Source organism: Myxine glutinosa, chromosome 11 (assembly GCF_964187855.1).
Source record: "Myxine glutinosa chromosome 11, kmMyxGlut1.1, whole genome shotgun sequence".
Classification (NCBI taxonomy): domain Eukaryota; kingdom Metazoa; phylum Chordata; class Myxini; order Myxiniformes; family Myxinidae; genus Myxine; species Myxine glutinosa.
In genome coordinates, this window is record NC_136271.1 from 76,703,444 (window position 1) to 76,717,939 (window position 14,496).

A 14,496-nucleotide genomic window follows, 5' to 3' on the forward strand; every position below is an offset into this window, starting at 1 on the left:
AAAGACCATTCAATATCTTGAAGACCCAGATGATCCAAAATACCCTTAAATACCCTAAAGACCCCGAAGACCCAAAATACCCCCAATGACTCTTAAAGACCCTGCACAAAGACCCAAAAGAACCAGAGGACCAAGAGCCCCAAAAGACACAAAAGACCCCGAGGACCCAAAAGACACTGGGGAACCCAAGGACCCAAAGGACAAAACCACCAGGTCTGCAATCTCAGATTGCTCTTTCTTGTCCATTGGTGTATGACTATCAGTGCATATTTGTATACTTTTTCAAACCTAGAACTTTGAGGTTCTCATTTTAATTGTGATGACTTAAGTCGTTTACCTGTACCAGAGGGAATGTTAACAGATGTCTCAAAGGTATCTGAGTTTTAAATTGTCTGGCAGTTCATAGACAATCTTTCAGTACAAATCACAACATTATAAATACATGACTGGACGAGAAAGGACCTCTGGTCGTGTCATGTGTATGGTTACGTATAGACGGGTTGGCCAAAAGAATCAATGTCCAATGTTTGTTTGTTTGTTTTTTTTACAGTTTTTCCATAGATTAACACAACTCAGCATTGACATGAGCAGTGAGTGTATTTATGTAGGGAAATAGAATGATTGTACCCAAACCAGGTCACGCTCAGTTGTTGGAGGAAATACATGACAATCATCCTGGAGTTGTTCACATGAAAGTGTTAACTCGTAGTTATTTACGGTTGCTGAATTTGTCCAAGGACATTGAGAGTGCTGTACAGCTGTGTAATGCTTGTCACATGAATGTGAGTAATCCTTCCATTGCTATGTTACATCCTTGCGAATTGTCAGCCAAACCTTGGCATAGATTGCACGTGGATTACGCAGGTTCATTTATGGGACGGATGTGCTTTGTTGCGGCGGATGTTTTGTCGAAATTTGTGGAGATGAGTATTGTGGCCTCGATTTAAATATCGAAAAAGGCAACAATTCAAGCAAGGCATCATGGATGTGTTCAAAACTCATGTAGTTGCACATTTGATATCAGATAACGGCACCTGTTTTACTTCTGCTTAATTTGGGGCAAAATTTCAAACAAATGTAACATTGCATCTTGATTTGATCAAACCCAGGTTGTGTATGCAGGTAGTATTGGGATAGGCAGAAAGAGTATCGTGGTGGAACCTCGATAATTTGAGAAGTGTATGTCGGGTGTATGTCAGGAGCACCATGGATGGCAGCAGTTGCTTTGAAGCCACCTGGGCCTGTATCATGTCATGTTATAAATGAATCTGGAAAATCATTTCAACATCATGGTGATCAGATGCATATTCGTGAATCAGAATCTGATAATGTAAACCCAGGTAGGACAGAGCTTGTTGCTGATGTACAGCCAGGAACAAGGGTAATGCCCACAGAAAATGTAATTCACCTACAGTGGTTGTTGAGTGTTCTATAACACCTGTATGACGATTGACATGAATATGCAAGCCACCAGAATATTTGAAGGATTTTGTTGTTGTTGATGTTATATAGCCCTGGATAGTTCTCTTGAACAAGCCCGTGGCACGTAGACAGCCGATCGATCTTGCAGGAGCGACCCAGAAATCCCTCACAACCAGGATGGTGTACCCCCGCCCTCACGAAGTCGGGGCCTTGACAGAGTTAGAGAGAGAGGGGAGGGAAGAGAGAGAGAATCAAAATACAGTGCATTCAGAAAGTATTCAGACCCCTTCACTTTTTTCACATTTTGTTATGTTGCAGCCTTATGCTGAAATCGTTTAAATTCATTTTTTCCCTCATCAATCTACACTCAATACCCCATAATGACAAAGAGAAAACAGTATTTTAGAAAGTTTTGCAAATTTATTAAAAATAAAAAAACTGAAATATCACATTTACATAAGTATTCATCCCCTTTGCTATGACACTTGAAATTTAGCTCTTGTGCCTCCCATTTCTCTTGATCATCTTTGAAATGTTTCTACACCTTGATTGGAGTCCACCTGTGGTAAATTCAATTGATTGGACATGATTTGGAAAGGCACACACCTGTCTGTATAAGGTCTCACAGCTGACGATGCATATCAGAGCAAAAACCAAGCCATGAGCATTCCCAAGAGCACAGTGGCCTCCATAATTCTTAAATGGAAGAAGTTTGGAACAACAAGGACTCTTCCTAGAGCTAGCCGCCCGGCCAAACTGAGCAATCGGGGGAGAAGGGCCTTGGTAATGGAGGTGACCAAGAACCTGATGGTCACTCTGGCTGAGCTCCAGAGATCCTGTGTGGAGATGGGAGAAACTTCCAGAAGGACAACCATCATTGCAACACTCCACCGATCTGGGATTTATGGCAGAGTGGCCAAACGGAAGCCTCTCCTCAGTGAAAGACACGTGAAAACCCGCTTGGAGTTTGCAAAAAAGCACCTAATGGACTCTCGGACTGTGAGAAACAAGATTCTGTGGTCTTTCATGTTTCTTTCACTTTCATGTATCATCTATTCTCATGGACATTTACAGATAGACATACAATATGTTTGTGAATCACAACACATGCTATCTCAAGATAAACCAAATTAAACTTAATACCTAAACCTTAAGCAAACCCTTAAATCCTTAAATCGTACTCCTTAAACCTTAAGTAGCAAGACTTGAATAAACTTGTACAGAATTTGGAAACAAACACTGAAACAGTGAAAAGGGTACAAAAGGCAAATACTATTGGAATTGATCATATGATTCAAGGTGCAACTTCAGAGCTCTTTTAATGACATAAGATATAAGGAGTACATCGTGGCAGTTGATAACAAATATCCATGGTAGAACCATGGGGCGAGGCTTTGTAGGTACTGTACTGTGTTTTATGATTTGAAATGGTAATTTGGATTCGTGCATTTTAAGCAGAGGTTAACTCTGCTCATGAGTCATAGGTACAAAGATGCTAGGATAGAATAAATCAAGCAGGTAAATGTTTGACTTCCTTAAGGATGATTTAGGGTGTGGTGAATAAAAATTTACATACCATGTAAATGTAGAGTTTTGGTGAAAAAAACATGATCTCGGGATGTGACCTTTTTAGAGTGAAGACCTTGAGGGGAGAACCTGGAGGTTAGTCTCGGTTTCATTATTACCTTCGCCACCAAGGGTGGGTGGAGGTTGTTTTCACCACCGTCTGTCTGTCTGTCTGTCTGTCTGTCTGTCTTCTTGTTTTTCTGTTGGTGAACAGGATATCTCAAAAGTTGTGGATGGATTTGGACGAAATTTTGGGTAGATGTTGGGTATGTGACAAGGATGAAATGATTAGATTTTCGTGAAGATCCGGATCCGGACCTGGATCTGAGAGTTTTATAAGTGATTCTTCACCATTGAGTGATAGGGCAAAAACTGCTATATAGCATATCACAAAAAAGTTAAAGACTGATTCGGAAGAAACTTGGTGGATAGGATGGGTATGCGACGAGGAAGAATTGTTTCAATTATGGAAGAAGATTTGAATCCGGGTCTGGATACGTGAATCGGAAAAATAATTTAACTTGTACTTCTCAATTTTTTTAATATATATTTTTTGTATACAAGATCGAGGCTCGTGTAAGAGCTAACATTAATGACAAAAAAAAACAAAAAAACAAAAACAAACGGACACATAAGACGATTCGATTTTGGTGAAGAACTGAATCCTGATCAGGATACGATATTTTTTCTACATTTTTAAAGTGATTCTTCACCATTGAGTGATTGTGCCAAAATCGACATATATCATGATATTTCAAAAAGTTGTGGATGAGTTATGACAACACTCGGTGGATTAGTTGGGTAAGTGAGTAGAACAAGCCAATAATTACATTTTGGTTCAGGTCCAACCTGTTTTAAGAACATAACCCAGAGCCCCACATCTGACGCATTTATAGGACATAGTTCGACATGTAAACTTTTTGTCTTGGCCACAATCTAGCTCCATCTAGTGAGGGTCTGAAGAATCCAGATCCAAACTATCTGTGGGATGCAAAACGTTAGCTGTTCAGCCCCTACCAAGTGCCGTTCTAGTTCCCAATGAAAACATGAGGTGTAGGGAATACGTAATACCTAAGCCCCCCCCCCCTGCCCCCACTATTGTTGGTGGTTCTTTCAATCCCACCAGCTACATCGTATGTAGTTTGTATTTCTTGTCATCTGCTTGTACATGTGCTTCACCTGCTTGTATATATTGAGGTCTGCACACGTACACACTCGAGTGCTTTGTATGCAGATATTCGTCTTCGATGTTGAAAAGGATTCCTGTGTTTTTTTGAACATCGAGTATAAAAATTCCTGTGATCGGGAAATTTTAGAGAAGTTGTGTCAAATTTGATTGGCTCGTTGGTGAGGACACTGAACAGTGGCAGCCCAAAGGGTTTGAGTTCAAATCTAGCTGAAGGCAGCAGCTTCAGGAAGTCTACTATAGTTTCAAGAGGAATTATCATGTCACTACTGGATTATCTCTTACTATAATTCACCAAATGTCTGTCCGTCCATCCGTCCGTCCGTTCCCAGGTACCGCAAAATCGGCTGAACCGATCACGATATTTTGGGTGGGTAAGCCCTGGTGTTGGGCTAGCGGCTAGGGTGCCGGCTTAGGATAACCTAGGATCCTGGGTTCGAATCCCGGTCGATCGCTGAATTAACGCCAGGGGGGTTGACTCAGCCTGTCATCCTTCCGAGGTCGGTTAATTGAGTACCAGTTCACTGGTAATTCCCTGCTTGTCGTTAAAGGCGGCAAAAAGGGTTGGCGTCAGGAAGGGCATCCGACCGTAAAACATTGCTTCAAAAAGGGGACAAAAAAAACAACAAAAAAAAACAACAACAACAACCACGGTTCCCGAAAAAGGCCAACCCCCGCTTTGCGGGGAAAAATGGCCTCTAAAGGTGGCTATATAATCCTGGAACCACCTGGAGTAAAATAGGCTGTATTGTTTTTCCAATTTCAGCTTTGGTCTCCAGCATTTTCAGGTTTGGACTCCCACCTAACGTTATTGTCTCGGGTACCGCAAAAACGGCTGCACCGATCGCAACGACGCACCTCCATCCATGCCCGTGGGATTCCCACGGTTGACCCCACTAGTTATTAAAAAACAATGTGCCTCATTAAGAACCTTCAGGATGGTGACAACCTGTCTGTCACACTTACTTTGGTTGACAGGTGATTATAGTCCTTTCATTGTGATTGACTTATTCATGTCCCTTGTTACAGTTGAATCGTTCTGAATAACTTTGTGACTGACTCTTCTCTGCTTACACTTCAGTGAAATTTTGCTGATATTCCCCATTTTCTGTTTGGGATTGACTTGTGTTTTAAGGTGTTGGCACACTTTGAAGTCTTTCCCACAGAAGTCGAGGGATTATGTCGAGCAGTACGTTGACTATTTCATTGCAAATGTTTATTTCTAAAAGCAAGCTCGACCTTTGGAACCAGCGAATTTCCTTCACTACAAAGAACGTTTTAGTTAAACTTCTACCACATGTTTGCAAAGGGTGTACCTGTACCTGTGCTGTTGTTCCATGGTGCCCTGGCCAGTTGTTTGTGGACAGTGACGCTGCTCCTACCATGCATATTGATAGCAGATTTGACACTAGACCACCTGTGAAACACCAATGTTGGCAAAATACCAAGAAGGTATGCTGGACATCATATCAGCCCCATCGGTATCACTTTCACCTGTAATAGGTTCGGTACCACTCCACCTTGGGAAGCAGCAAAGGTATACAGGCGAGTAACGCTGTTAGATGTTATAACAGCCACGTTTTTAAACAACAAAAATGAAAATCTCTTGGTGAGTCTTCATTGAAAATAATGTCACAATTTAAACCAATATTCTCTCAGCTAATGATCGAACTGACTTCTCAGTCGAGATTAACGTCACCTGGCATTTTTGAATTTTTTTTTTTTAAATCTCATCAATTAATAGTAATACATGGCGTTTGAAAACTTTCTAGCACATAAGTTAGTGGATTCGCAGAGTTATTGAAATTATATGTTGGCAGTTTATCCTCGGCTGTAATATCTGATTATGGTGAGTTCTGCTTTACAATTATATTTTGAAGCCTCTTCATGACTGTGTACCTGCATGTTTATAAATGCTTATATTTGTGTAAGGAGTACAGATATACAAGACTACCTTTGTATGTTAATGTGTGCAGACATTGATAACTCAACCACAAAGCTTGATGCCCTTGGTACATAGTTGGGTCTAGAATCGCACCCAGGTGAGGAAGCTGTTAGACAAATGTGCTACCTCTTCTCCATCTTGTCAGACCCCAGTAATGATGCAACCAGCAGATATTTTGCACAATACCAGATCAAGTATAATTATCATATTGTTCCTTTCCATCTCCATCCCCAAACGTTGAACATAGAGAGAGAGATGGAGAGAGATAGAGAGAGATGGAGGGAGTTTTTTTGTTGCACTCACACTTTTAGCCATAAACCCTATTCATCTACAATTACGAGTTTTTCTTGCCAAATTAGCCAGGACATCTGTTGTTCGTTATATGATATGTTCACTGCAACGCAAGTCCGGATCAGGTGCCAAGTAGAGTGTTTGCTGAATGTTTATACCACATGTGAGTGCAGAATACTCGCAGTTGTGAAAGGACTAAACGAATCCACAGTCCACGGTCCTTAGTATGACAAGCAGTCGATGTTTTTTAAACTTTAGCCCCCCGAATGGGGTGACGGTCATCTCTTCAGGTTGCAGTTCAGACCCCTGATGATTTGGGGTGAGCCACCCCTGGGAGCTCCCTGATTCGAAATCGGAAAATTGAAGCCCGAGCTATTGTGTGGGCTACTGTTTTGTATTCATATGTCAAGTGTCAGAACAATAAGCCGGGGGTGATTAAAAAGTAATAATAGAAGTGGTAGAAAAAAGAAAAATATAAAAAAATTGAAAAATAGTTAACAAAATAAAATAATAATAAAATTAAATTTTTTTAAAAGTTAAAAAATTTAAAAATGGAAAAAAAAGTTGAAAAGTTAAAATATATAAGTAAATAATAAATAAAAAGTTAAAATGGTGATAAACGCACAAAAAAAGTAGGAAAAAATTAACCAGATATCCAGATGGACAGGATGAACGACGGACAGCCAGATATCCAGACATCACGACCCATTTTATAAGTTAATCTCTTCGAGAATCGAGAGGACATGACCTCATAATCAAATATACGTTTTTTTTGTAGACAAATATTTATGATTTATTTTTATATCATGTTGTTGAAAAACTGATTAGGTTAGTTGTACAGATTGACCTTTTGTGAGACGTGGTTTTGCAAACAAATACCTGGAAACATAAAACAACCCCTTTCCAACAGCTGTCAATGTGTGCTTTGCCTTGATTGTTATGTTGTTGCACAACTGAAAGCAAATAAATGAATGAGTGAATGAATAAAAGCGAATTGACAAACGAATTCTGCAGCAAAGTGACGGGCCATCCATTGCACAAACTTGCTGCCACCTGGTGGGAAAGCTCCCTTAAATTTCTTAATTTGGCAATCCGAGAACATTGTATGTTTTCTCCGCCATTAGCCAGACATGTGATTACAATAAACATTTCTTTGTAACCTTGACGTATTGAAGTATCGAGAACAAGATCGACGTCATGGTGTTTTGCATGAGCTTAACTGAGGATTTTAAAACGCTTTCTGCACTCCAAATTTTGACTTTCCTGTTGAAATTCACTGTTGAAGATTTTATTTGAGAAAAGATGTCCTTTGGCAAAAACACACACACACACACACACACACACACACACACACACACACACACACACATCCTGAAAACTGTTGAAATAAAAAAATATTTTGGGATCCACATATGTATTTCTTTGGTTTACATTGGAACAAAACAAAAAAAGCTGAAAAAAATTACGAAATCTTAGCTATTCCACACAGCAATCCTAAAATGGCCCAGATAATATTGTCGTGTTCCTGGCGATAAAAATCTCTCCAAGGAACGGATAACCAATAGTGAGCTTTTAATTCCGAGGCGACTGATCAAATGCGGACTTTTATATATATGTGGGGGGAGGAAGAAAGAGAAAAGGGAAAACACTGAAGAAGAAACCTTACCTGTCGATCCCGCGGGCAGTCCCAAAGCCTGCAAATAAATTAACTCGAACAAACACGGATTTAGAAATGTACAAAAATAACAAAAGGCTTTATTAAAAGAAATGCCGGTGACAAGAAAAGCGTGACGGTAAACTAGATTCCTAAATGGGACGTCCCCCACACCAGGCTTGGACACAGACGAAGGGAAAGATAAATGAAAATAAATATGTGGGTTATTTCATGCACTTAGCTCCGATCACTGGTGGGATCTCATCAGGGTCTGCGAACGGGTCCGGAGGTCCGTTCACGGGAACACGCCCAGTAGGCCTCGATGGTTTGCCCTTGTTCACCAGGCCTCAATGCGCCCTGCCATGCTCCAGCGACCAGCAGCGCTCGTCCACGCGGAGAACCGCAGTTCTCGGGCCGCGGCTCTTCCTGCTGCATCTGCACGTCTCCCGATGGTGTCTCTGAACACGGTCGGTCCGATCGCTTCTTGGAGCCCTTCATCCACGCACAACCATCTTCCACCAGAGTCCGGAACCAAGAGGAGAGAGTCTAGGGCAGAGGAAGGCATGAGGGGCAAAAGGCAAGAGAAAAAATGTCGGTCCGAGAGTTCTTTTATTCATCGGGTCGTGACGTCATCGGCGCTTCTCTTCCAATCTCCGCTGGCCAACACCACCGGCCCCAGCTCTTCACCAATCAGCACGCCGCTTCTTGCTCACTCTTCTCTCTACCAATCAGTGAGTGCCTTCTTACTCCGCCCTGGCCAATCACGGCTCCTCGGGGAGTGTCTTCGGCCTGCTCAACCTTGATGTGTGCTTCCCAATGGTGTAATTAGCGGCAGCGCTCAATGTCCTGGCTTCCTGATGGTTTTTATTGTTATTTAGTGTGGTTTAATGGCTATTCTAACTGGTGTCTATGGTGCGGTGCCAAAAAGGATAAAGGATAGATCACTGAGGTTTGACGAACAGGGGAATTAACATAATCCCTACAACTAGATAACACAAGGGCCATCCTCGTATGGCCACAATTATTCACTCTTACGCGACAACCGGCTAAACAAAGCTTACTACACGGTGATGGTACTTACCCGACATCTGGAGCATGTTAATTTATACATCCCACCTGTTCTAAGGTAAACCCTACCCCACCGACATAACAATATTATTGACACCTTTTATAAGTTGTTAGAAATAATTAGATTTCAAGCAGGTGATTCTCCTTTACTTTGGAATTGAACTCAACTATGGTGAGTTGCAGGTGCCTGAAATATAAAAATCACTCATTCAACCAGTTTGAAAAGAGAAAAGGAGTCATTCTGCTGTTTTGTGTCACTGTGTGTGCAGCAATGAGCATGGAGAAAAGAAAGAAAACCAGAGATTTGTCTGAGGAAGTCAGACACAAGATTGTAGCCAAGCATGGACAATCTCAAGTCTACAGGTCCATCTCCAGAGACCTTGATGTTCCTGTGTCCACTGTACGTAATGTTATCGGGAAGTTTAAGGCCCATGATACTGTAGCCAACCTCCCTGGACGTGGCCGCAAGAGAAAACTTGATTGCATATCGCAGTGAAGAATTGTTCAAATGGCGGAGAAATCACCTCAATCAACTGCCAAACAAATTCAAGCCGACCTTTAGACACAAGGTACGACAGTTTAAACTTTCACCATCCATCGCCAACTCGATGAAAGGGGGTCCGATGGTAGGAAACCCAGGAGGACCCCACTGTTGAGAAAGACAAACTGGAGTTTGCCAAAAGAAACCTGAACAAGCCAAAATCCTTCTGGGAGAATGTCCTGTGGACAGATGCGACAGAATTAGAGCTTTTTGGTAAAGCACATCATTTCTATGTTTACAGTAAACAAAATGAAGCCTTCAAAGAAAAGAACACCTTCCCGACAGTCAAACATGGAAGAGGTTCAGTGATGTTTTGGGGTTGCTGTGCTGCCTCTGTCACGGGGTGCCTTGAATGTGAGCATGGCATCATGAAATCGGGAGATTACCAAGGCATTTTGGAGCACAATGTTCAACCTAGTGTCAGAAAGCTGCGTCTCCGTCTAAGGTCATGGGTCTTGCAGCAGGAAAATGACCCCAAATACACTTCAAAAAGCACCCAGGAATGGTTCAATACAAAACACTGGACTTTTCTGAAGGGGCCAGCAATGAGTCCAGATCTAAATCCCATTGAACACATGTGGGAGATCTGAAAATAGCCGTTGGGAGAAGGCACCCTTCAAATCTGGGAGAGCTGGAGCAGTTTGCACAAGAAGAGAGTGGGCCAAACTGCCAAGAGAGAGGTGTAGGAAGCTCATTCATGGCTATAGGAAGCACTTGACTGCAGTTATTTTGTCCAAAGGATGTGCTACCAAAAATTAAGTCGAGGGTGTCAATAATTTTGTCAATGCCATTTCTTCTTATTTTCTTATTCACATGGATATGTTTTGTTCTGAATCAAAAACAAAAGTTCTGTAATATTAACATTGTAATATAGAATTGTGAAGACCAAATACCTTTGTGAATTTCATCCTATTTTTAGAGAAAATTTATTTTGAAATTAAAGAGTTTTTTGAAAAAAGTGCAAGGGTGCCTATATTTTTGGCCACGAGTGTATAACGTATCCCCCTTTTCCCCATTGAAACAATGCCACGGCATACATTCATGGGATTTTCATCGACCTTCGCAGATTTTCATCGACCTTTGTGGATTATCGCCGCCATTCGCTGATTTAGTCTCGCCATTTCCGGGACTTTCATCGACCTTCGCGGATTACCGTCAACATTCTCAGGATTTTGCCTCGCCGTTTGTGGTTTAGTCCTCTCTATTCATGGATTTTTGCGACTCGGAACCTATCCCCCCCCCCCCCCCCCCACCCCCTCTTTCCATTGAAACAATGCCGCGCTATTCGCGGGTTTTTGCTATTCGCAGATATTTTCCAGGAACCTATCCCCCGCGAATAGCGGGGTCCGGCTGAAAATACATATATACATATATATATATATGTATGTATATATATATATATATATATATATATATATATATATATATATATATATATACATATATATATATATATATATATATATATATATATATATATATATATATATATATTGTTGCGGATATGGCATTTGGCCTCCCTATCTGCTTGTAAATATCCCCTATTTCCCCAATACTCCCCAACTATCCCCAATCCCCCATTCCCTAGTCCCATTGCCTGTAAATAACACTCTGTAGAACCGACCTTCCCCTTTTTCCCCCATTAAATGTCGTGCCCAGGTCCACCGCATCTCACGTAGACAACTTTCGGACATCTTGCTAGTTATTCTTAGTCTATGTCAGTTAAGGACTCGTTTCCATTAATTCTGACTCTTCGTTGCACCAGAATGTGATTATATGGCACCAGTAGTGAGTTTAGGACCTTCCCATACCTCCTCCCATCTTCTTCGCCAAACAACAACTACAACAACAACTACAACTACAACAACGGCGCGGCGCGGGGGGGAGTGTGCGTCCTCACACCGGCTCGGTTAGCCGCCATTGACCATGCGCTCCGACGGGGTTACCACGAAGGGGCTCCCTGTCAGCCCCTCGTCAAGGGCGGAGCCGGTAACCTCCCCGCACGCACCCAATGAGAAGCAACGGGCCGATTCCATCTGGGGCGGAGCTAACGAGCCGAGGGCGTGTCACTCCCCGCCGGATATACGCGGCCACTTACCGGACGTGACGAGAGATGCGCCCCCAGCTTGAAGAAGAGCCAGTCACCACCTCCAAGCGCTGAGCGAGCTCCACGCATCGACCCGGTATTGCAGTACCTCCGAGAACGGTGCACCCCCTCCGAGAACGGTGCACCTTGAGCCATCGACTGCCCGCTTTCCTTGCCATCAATCCCCGTGTGAGTCAGTTTTTGTCCTGTTTATCTGTCGTCTGTCAGGGAATAAGATAAGTGTGTCTAAGTGCCTGTCTTTCTATGCTGTACCTCTTGTAGTTGTAATCTGACCTTCCGCCCTAATATAACCTCCTCCGGAGGTCTTGAGAACTGAACCCTTGGTGTCGTGTCATTTTAATCCCAGCCGTTGTGTCCTTTTCCATCATTGATTCAGCGTAGCGCAACTCGGCAACGTTCGAGTATAATCGGGTAACTTGTGCGGACACGGCGGCCATTCCGCTCGGCCCACCATAACATCAAAGTCGTGTCTGTAACAATTGGTGTCAGGAGTGCCGGATTCGGACCTGGGACTAAATTTGTTAGGCCCAAACTTTGGGAGGTAGAATTCGATCCGGAGCGCGTTTTTTCCGCGCTCGAAATTATAACGGCGAAATTTGAATTTGTTTTACGAAAATAAAAACCCGAATTTTGAAAGTCGCGCTATGGCGGATCAAGACAGCTGGGTTCCGGTAGAGGAGAGTGAGGCAGGGTCGGTCCAGGACCAAATTGAGGGACATGAGGAGAGCGAAGCAGTGAGGGCGGCAGGTTCGCAAAATGGCGCCTCGCACATGGCTGCGGCGGCCGCACCCGCTGCACAAGTGGGAGGGATGGCCCAAATGCAGGCCCTCATGGAGCAATTTATGGTACAAATGCAGGCGTCCCTCAACCTGCAGAAGGACGATATGAGGGCTAATAGTCAGCAATTGGGGAATCGGATGGATGCTCAGAGTGAGCAAATGAGGGCTCAGAGTGAGCAATTGGGGGTAATGAGGGACGAAGCGAGGGGTACCGGTGAGGGATTAGACAAGAAATTAGAGGGGTTAGACAATGGGATAGAAGGGGTGAAACATGGGTTAATGGGGGTAGAAAACAGAATGGCCGCTCAAGAGAATCAAATGGAAGGGATGCAAAAGGGGTTAGAGGGGTTAGAAAACAGTATGGAAGGCAAATTGAGGGACATGAGGGACCAAGCGGAAAGGGAAGTTAACCAAATGGGGCAGCAGATAGAGGGGGTCAGAATGGGGGTAGAAACCAAACTGGATGCTCACAGGGAGGAAATGGAGCAGATGAGGGTGGCATCTGGGCAGGAGATGCAAGTGATGGGAGAGGAGATCAGAAGAGGAGTGAGTGAGGAGGTCGGAGGAGTGCGCGAGGAGGTGAGGCACTGTAAGGAGCACATGGAGAAGGAGGTGAGAAAGGGGACTGTAAAGTTACAAGGGGGCATAGAGGACCTGACGCAGGAGGTGGAACAACTGACAGAGGGACAAAAAGGACTAACGGAGCAGGTTCAAAGGAACACTGCGGTATTGGGAGGTTTAAAAGCGACACAAAACGACATAAAAAACGACTTAATAGCGACAAAGAGGGAATGTCAGATGGTACGTGAGGGACTGACAGCGAGGTTGGACGAGGTGATAGAGGTAATGGAGACGAAGGACCGGCAGGTGAGGACGCACCTGGAAACGGTCAAGGTAGCCTTAGAGGACGAGCTTGAGGAGACGTACCGGGGAATAAAAGAGGTGAAGCAGAAATTAGAAGAAGTGGAAGAAGGGGTGAGCGAAATTAAGAAGCGACGGAGAGGGGATAAGAAAGAGATAAAAGAGGAGATAAAAGAATTGGTCCAAAGTCTGTGTTTGGATCGTGATGATGTGCTCATTAACCGGATGAGGGATTCGCAGGTGATGGAGGAGAAGCGAAGAGGAAGAGGACCCGGTGTAAGTGGTGACCAATATGGTCGTGCGTATGATGCGCCAGGGGATTTAAGAAGTTTGGGGGTCGAGATGGACCCGGGTGTTCGTGAGAGGCCGTTGGTGAAGTGTGCGACAGGTCTGGTGTGCGAAAAAGGAGGTGTGCGAGGAAGTCCGACTCTGGGGTGTGTGAGGAAAAAGTGCGTGCCAAGGAGTGAGGGTGCTGGCGAGAGTGAGTCGGTCGTAGCGCGTGTGCGAGGGAGCACATGGAAGCGCGGTGTGGTGAGTGTTACAGAGGGTGTAACGGGAGAGTGTGCGCGAGAAAGGTGTGTGACGGACAGGTGCATGAGGAAAGAGTGCGCTGTCAAGAGTAAGGGTGAGTGCGCTGTCAAGAATGGAGGTGAGAGTAGTGAGAGTGACAAGGAGAGTGAGTTGGTTGTGACAGGTGAGAAAGGATGCACACCTGGAATGGTAGAGCGTGAGTGGGAATGCACGCTGGAATTGGTAGTGAGGCACGTGGTTGGGTGTGCGAATGAGAGCACACCTGTGATTGTCACAGAGGAGGTGACCGAGGAGGGGGCGCGAAGAGGTGTGTTGGTGAGGTGTGCGACCAACGAATGTGTGCCAAAGTGTTCGGTGGTCAGGTGTGTGACCAAGGCTGTGAGTGGAATGAGGGTACCTGGGTGTGTAAGGAAAGGTACGAGGAGCATGGGCACGGCTGGATGTGTGAGCAAGGAACGGGCTGCGGGGTGTAAGCATGCAGGTGAGGCATCGAAGGTAACCGGGTTAGAGGTTAGGTCGACTTTTAGCCGAATCGGGCCCTCGGT

General features: G+C 44.0%; 1 protein-coding gene across 2 annotated transcripts in view; it reads left to right on the plus strand.

The window, feature by feature from the left end:
* Positions 1 to 14,496, plus strand: part of LOC137436789 (regulator of G-protein signaling 17) — a 226,688-nt gene that overhangs the window by 12,409 nt on the left and 199,783 nt on the right. Inside the window, exon 1 of one of the 2 annotated variants that reach the window (XM_078786803.1) lies at positions 3,059 to 3,084. The exons of the other annotated variant lie outside the window; for it this stretch is intronic. The gene's annotated coding sequence lies outside the window, so the exon portion shown is untranslated. Of the gene's footprint in view, positions 1 to 3,058; positions 3,085 to 14,496 lie in introns of those variants that run through there. 2 annotated transcript variants of the gene reach the window in all.